The 5,942-nt window shown below is 27.3% G+C and overlaps 1 long non-coding RNA gene across 3 annotated transcripts; it reads right to left on the reverse strand.

Moving 5' to 3' along the window:
• Positions 1–1,192: 1,192 nt before the first annotated feature.
• Positions 1,193–3,591, reverse strand: LOC137807451 (uncharacterized). Of its 3 annotated transcripts, none has more exons than XR_011080524.2 (3): positions 2,521–3,591; positions 2,351–2,438; positions 1,193–1,589 (listed from the first exon to the last, which is right to left on the reverse strand). It is a non-coding gene; the product is annotated as an uncharacterized LOC137807451 (long non-coding RNA). The 3 variants fall into 3 exon arrangements; XR_016519168.1 differs by lacking the exon at positions 1,193–1,589 and adding an exon at positions 1,690–1,978 and having other exon boundaries at positions 2,521–3,475; XR_016519167.1 differs by lacking the exon at positions 1,193–1,589 and adding an exon at positions 1,690–1,992 and having other exon boundaries at positions 2,521–3,475.
• Positions 3,592–5,942: the final 2,351 nt, after the last annotated feature.

The following is a 5,942-nucleotide window of genomic DNA, read 5'->3' on the forward strand; positions in this document are numbered from 1 at the left end:
TTTCTTCTCTACTTTAGAGAAAATTGTATTAACCCATTATTTCTCACAACTTAAATCATCAAATTTTGTAGTAATAAACTAATAGTAGTGAAAAGGCTAACAACACTTGCTTTTTTTTTTTGCTAAATGAGAAAAAAATTGTTAATCCATTATTTTTCTAATGCACTACTTAAATAATCAAATAGAGACATATATATACCATACAATCATTTATATAATAAAAGATATTATCCAAGAAATATCTATAAAAAAATCTATATTATATTTTTTTTCTTTATGGTCTAGTTTATTTCATCTTTCTGAATAGCTATAGCTAACATTTGTTTGTAGGCTTAGCTAGAAGGGAAAATATTTGTTTATGGACAATAAAGGATTCTTTTTGCATTTTATTATTGATGCTAATTTTGTTCAGACATATGAAACTGAAAGCAATTAATGATTTGCTCCAGTATGTGCGGTCAAGAGAAAAATATTCTAGTATTTTATATAAAGTATTATCAAAATGTTCTTAAAATAATTATTATTCATAAAAAATATTCTAAAAATAAATATACTTAATGTATAAAATTATATTGTGATTAAATCTCAGACATGCAAATAAATTAATGCATGAAATTATATATAAAGTTTAATGAAAATAATTATTTTATTTATAATGATTGATTCAAAATAATATTCATTTATAATTAAATTATATACCTACTAAATAATTATAAATTTAATTAATGATTCTAACTAATTATTCAATAAACCAAACATTATAACTAAAGTATTAAGTTTGTTGATTTAAAAACACACATAAACTATGTGTGTTTTTAAATGTGTAAACTTCTATTAATTCCTTTACAAGATTATCTTTACTTTAATATTTCAATTACTCCCTCCTAATGCAATTATAATACTGGAAAATGACAATTGACTAAAACAAACTACATTTGCAAAGCCAAGAAACATAAATGAGGAATTTGAAATGTTACAGAGATGGAAAATAGTCAAGTTAGGAACTTATCAGATCAAGATTGTTCAAACTTTATTTCAATTCCTATGTCCAAATGTTCATGAGATGGTAATAAGATATAAAATACTTGATCAAGCCAAATTATATGGAATTTTTTGTTGATCTCCAGAAACTAATTAACAGACTTGTCATAAAAGGGTAGTAGAAAAAGGGGATGGAGAAAGCTGAATCCCAGAAACAAAAATGGATAAAAACTATAATTCAGAAACTAATTATAGTAGAATAAAATGTTAGAGAAACTTCATAAGCACAGGATTTAAAGCAGTTTGCACATATGTCTGATAAGTGCATGCTAGCTATCTCACTAAAACCAGTAACTATCACTCACTACCATTAGTGTAAGCTACTAAGTGACACATTTTTTACAATGCAAATCTCTATAACAGTTGCTGGTATTTCTTCTTCCACACTCAAATTCAGGCTGTGCATACAGGCCTCACAACTTCCTCAATGGTGTCACCATCATGAGTGATATCTGAACACTGCCATTCTGCATTGATCCACACTTGTTCCACCTCTCACATTACTATGCTCCTATATTAGAATTCCATTTTTTCCCCTTGCAAATTAACTTAAAGAAAAGAGGTTCAGTACAAAGGTTTGAAAGTGAACTTTGATTATAAATATAATATTTTTTGTAGTTTTATCCTTTCCCAAATCTTAGAATATCATAAAGCATCAACATTTACACTTTCATTATAAGTTTGATTGCTAATACAACATGAAAGAACAGAATTCGCTAATTGTGCAGTCCATATGGGCCAACAAACAGCACAAATATAAAGAAATCTTAAAAAGAAACTTGGCACTTAGAACATAATTCCTGCATCAAATCCAAAGCAAGCATGGATTTTATTCTTCCTAGCTAGCTTGATTCACTTCTCGATTGTAGAGTTAATGCATGACGAACAGTTAATAAATCATCACATTCACTTGAAGCTGATATCTTCTGTTGCAGAACTGTTCAAAAGAGACTACTTGTTTGTTGTGTATTTCAGGCAAAACATGAAACCAAAATACAATTATCAATGTCAAGGCTGCATGATATTTAAAGGCTCATCTTAGTTTCCCTATCAGGTTTACAGTTTTCAGTGTTACTACATGATTTAATAATAGTATAAAACATTCATGGTACAAACAAGGCAAAAGGTAGATATTTTTTCATGTAATGAATGGTACTTTTTCTACCTTACTAAACCATTTTTGTTTCTCATTCCTTCCTTCTGTCCGATCAATACACAGGATATAATATAGAGGTAAAGAATAGAACTAAAACTTATACCTTACAAAATGGTTAATGGTTATAAAAAAAAAATCAAAATGGTTCATTACCCGAGTGATTAGTGCTTCAAGTTCACTAATCCGCAGATATTGGCAACAGAAACCAACTTATGTGCTAATGGAATCCAAGTCCAAAGTACTGAAAAAGAAAGGAAATAAAGTAAAAGAAAAAACAATAAAACATTTAATATAAGATATATAAGGGAAAGAACACATCTTACCATATTCAGGTGCCTGACTAATTAATGCACTCTCCATAGGCTTTTCCTTTGTCTAAAATTAAGGCTACAAACAAAAATGGCATGTTTTTCCAAGAGAAAGATCGAAGATATAAATGCTACATGTCATTATTTCTGATCCTTTCAAACTCCTAATTTAAAACTCATTTCCCTTTTGTGTACCAAAATGGAGGGCGAGAAAATATCTACACTGTCGGCAAGGAGCAGAGGGAGAGAAAAACCAAGGGTTTGGTGAAACTTCATCAAAAAGAGTTTTCAGTTAAAGTATGAATAGTAAGTAATAGAAAGACAGTAACAAGACGTACCTTGAAGGCCTCCATTTGGATTTTGTGTTTTACATCATCAAGGAAAAAGTACACCATAAAAAGTCACGCTTTTCAATATTACGGAATAAAAGACAAGTACTTAAGATGAGATTATAGCACTTGAAACAGAAAAGGATATATAATGATGAACTGCATAATACATAAATACCACCAAAACCTGATCTCCAAGAACCATCAAACTTAAAGAGAATAAGACAAGTTTATACCATAAAGAGAAACTCAAGTGATTGAAAATTAAAATCAGAGATGAAAGTTAAAAGGGTTACACTGAGGAGTTGGTCCAAGAATCAGAAAGAACACAAGTTCTGAAGAGATGAAAGAAAACACACCAAAAAAAGAAGAAACTGACAGAAAGAGAAGTGAGCACACACCCGCAACTGTATGCTCTCATACAATCACTATCAGCATGTGCTCACTCTCTTCTGTCAGCCTCTAGCGTGTGTTGCCTCTATTAGACACTGATCAACATTATTGCATTAGTTTCTTGTGAGCCTTTGTTTTCATCGTCAAATGCAGATATCATAAACAAACATGCTCTCTCTTTTGTGAAACTCTGATGAGTGAGTCAAAATTCTGAACTCCAAAACCTCATAACCTCCCATTTTTGGCATAGTGTTGTCCTCTATCTTGATCTATATATATGCAGCACAATAACTCACCCAACAAGATTAGGGTTCTTTAATTTCTCTTCTCTTCCTTTATGTCTCTATCCCTCATTTCCTTTCCTCTAACCACCAACAACCAGTTTTATTTTATTTGGAAAAAAAATACTTCTAGATTTTTCTTTTCTTTTAAAAAAAAAAAAACTTTTTGACTTGCTGTTCAAGTCTATAGTAAGGTATATGATGGTGATTATGTAGGGACTATCCCCTGTGTCGTTTGGGTGCTCATGATGGGACTGCGTCACCAATTGAAATGTACATGACTAAAGTGTTGAACTCACCAGAGTCTGCTCCTGTTCTGACTTAACCTATTATCACATAGGGTTTATGATTCAGATAAAAATAAGTTTTCACTAAAAACTTTTATAGTTCAACTTATTTCACTCCCTCGTGATACTTTCAAGAATTCACTTTAAATTCAAATAAACAAAAAAATATTATGATAAATTTAAGAATTTAAATAGAAATTGGGTATAGTTCAGTGTATTATCAATCTACTTTTGAATTTATTTAACTAAATACACAACAAACAAACAACAAGATTGAAAGAAGAACATATCCAAACAAAAAATAGTAGTTTTTTTTATCTCGAAAGAAACCGTTAAAATTACTTATGTTTTTGTTGTTGATTTGATTAAAAATAATAAAAAAATATGATTGGATTGTAAAGTACAATAATTTGGTTTGCTGATGATGGTTGTTTTGAAGAATGATGAGGCATTATATGGTTGAGTGCATGAATTTAGCCTTTGCTTCATGATCTCTGTCTTGGGTCAAACTTGTCAGTTGTCAGCGACAAATTAACACCACAGATAAAAAACAATAAAGAACGGAACTTCAACAACTTGCACACTCTAATGAATAATTACCTACTAATGTCCAAATTACAAAGTGCTACTAGCTTTAATGCTATATTTGGATGGAGTAATGAAAAAAAGTCAAAAAATAAATACATAAAAAAGTTTTTTTATTTATTATTTTTAGTTATTTTTCATCATTATTATAATAAAAATGGAAAAATTCATAATTACTTTTATGAATTTAAAGTTAAGATAAATATTAATAAAATATACGCAACATAGTTGACTATATTAAAGTTATAATGTATCATCATTTTAAAATTAATATAAATATAATAAATTACAATAACATATGAGTTCTAGAAGAATATTGAAACAATTTTTTAAGAAAATTTAAAATTTTTGAAAGTGAATATGGGTTGTGAAATTTAGAAAAAGTTTGTGAAATGTTTTTTGTAAAAATTATGTAAAGATATAGAGATATAGATGTAGTGTAAACATATAATATAATTTGTTATACTTGTTTCTTAGACTAGTTTACTTAAACTGAGCTGAAATATGTTTAGTTTTTTTTTAATTAAAATTTTTATCATAGTAAAATAAATTGTATAAATATTCTCATTTTTAATTTTAACTTACACTATCACAGTCTTTTTTTAGTATCTTTTTTATCACTTTTATAACCATTACTTCTTGTTACAATAAAGAAAGATTTTGTTTAAGATATAGGGAAAATGTGTAAGATGATATGAAATTTAAACTCTTTTTAATGTGAAGTGATTAATTATAAGAGTGAATGATTTAAAAAATATATTTAAATGTTTATATATAAGCCGTGAGAGACCTCTTAGCATTTAGCATGAGAATGGTATCTTTGAGATTAATATATAGTTGATTAAAAAAACATGTTATTTTTTTATCTTTAATTTTTCTATCTTTAATTTTTCTATCTTCGTTGTAAAATAAAAATATTTAGTTTTTCTATTTTAGAAAATTTATAATCCTGATGTAATCTTAAATTTTTAATATCATTTTTTTGTTCTTTTTAATAAAAACCGTAGTTACCATTTTCATTGTATCTCATCATGTTTAAATAATTAAAAATTAAAACAAAATGTATATAAAATTAGAAAGTAAACTAAAATGGTAAAAATAAAATAAAATGAATAGCGAAAAATTGTAAAATAAAGAAATAATGTAACCAAGACTATAATATATTTATTGTGTACATATAAAATCAATGTATTAAATCATTATTTTGGCAGGTTGAACATCTTAATATAAATGTAATTCTTTCCGTGTAATCCATGAATCGCAGCTCAAAAAATCAAGAGAGTTTTAAAGTCTTAAAAAATCTAATGACAAGATTTTCCTTATGTATCTTCGGGGTTATTTTTCAATTTGATGATAAGTATTTGTAATTATATTTTCACGTTTAAGTCAATTTTATATATTAGTAAAATGTGAAAAATTCATTGTTTATTATCTTTCAATCTTAAAAGTTTATCTATTTATAATAATTGTATTCAACTCATATACGTATGGATAATAAAACTAGACTAGATCTTGGTATTTGAGAACATTGACAATATATTTATTTTTATTTTTTATTTTTT

The sequence above is a fragment of the Phaseolus vulgaris genome, chromosome 3 (assembly GCF_051622355.1).
Source record: "Phaseolus vulgaris cultivar YP4 chromosome 3, ASM5162235v1, whole genome shotgun sequence".
NCBI lineage: Eukaryota > Viridiplantae > Streptophyta > Magnoliopsida > Fabales > Fabaceae > Phaseolus > Phaseolus vulgaris.